This window comes from Brassica napus, chromosome C3 (genome assembly GCF_020379485.1).
Source record: "Brassica napus cultivar Da-Ae chromosome C3, Da-Ae, whole genome shotgun sequence".
In the NCBI taxonomy this organism is placed as follows: Eukaryota; Viridiplantae; Streptophyta; class Magnoliopsida; order Brassicales; family Brassicaceae; genus Brassica; species Brassica napus.
The window spans coordinates 64,080,619-64,081,258 of record NC_063446.1 but is presented as its reverse complement, the minus strand read 5'-3'; the positions used below and the strand labels follow the sequence as shown (position 1 = coordinate 64,081,258).

The following is a 640-nucleotide window of genomic DNA, read 5'->3' as shown; positions in this document are numbered from 1 at the left end:
CTTATCCTGTAGAGCCTTTAACTCCTTCCTCGTCTGCTTGTCATCTGTTCTACTGCCTCTGTCGTGGTCTCCACTGTAGAGTGCGTCACTCTTTACCATGTTGTCAACCAGCTCCTCTGCATCTTCCTCAGTTCTTCCCAAGAAGAACCCATTGCTAGTTGTATCCAATCTGGCTCTGTACTTAGGAAGAGCTCCCCTGTAGAATGTGCTCAACAGGCTTTCCTTAGAGAAACCATGGTGAGGGCATTGAGCTTGGTACCCTTTGAATCTCTCCCAGGCTTCACTGAATCCTTTCAAGCCCTTCTGTTGAAAGCTGGAGATCTCATTTCTCAGCTTAGCAGTTCTTGAAGTAGAGAAGAACTTCTCCAAGAATGCTTTCTTGCAGTCATCCCAAGTGGTGATAGAGTCGCTGGGTAGAGACTTCTCCCACCGACGCGCCTTATCCCCCAAAGAGAAAGGGAATAACTTCAGCTTTAAGGCATCCTCTGACACACTATTGGTTTTTGACAACCCGCAGTAGCTGTCGAACCTGTCCAAGTGATCGAATGGGTCCTCTAAAGCCAAGCCATGAAATTTGTTGTTCTCGATCACGTTGAGGAGTCCTGACTTGACCTCAAAGTTATTGGCTGCCACAGCCGGT

General features: G+C 47.8%; 1 non-coding gene across 1 annotated transcript; it reads left to right on the top strand.

Moving 5' to 3' along the window:
* Nucleotides 1-229: 229 nt before the first annotated feature.
* LOC125584715 lies at nt 230-336 on the top strand. Its single transcript, XR_007321624.1, has one exon. It is a non-coding gene; the product is annotated as a small nucleolar RNA R71 (small nucleolar RNA).
* Nucleotides 337-640: the final 304 nt, after the last annotated feature.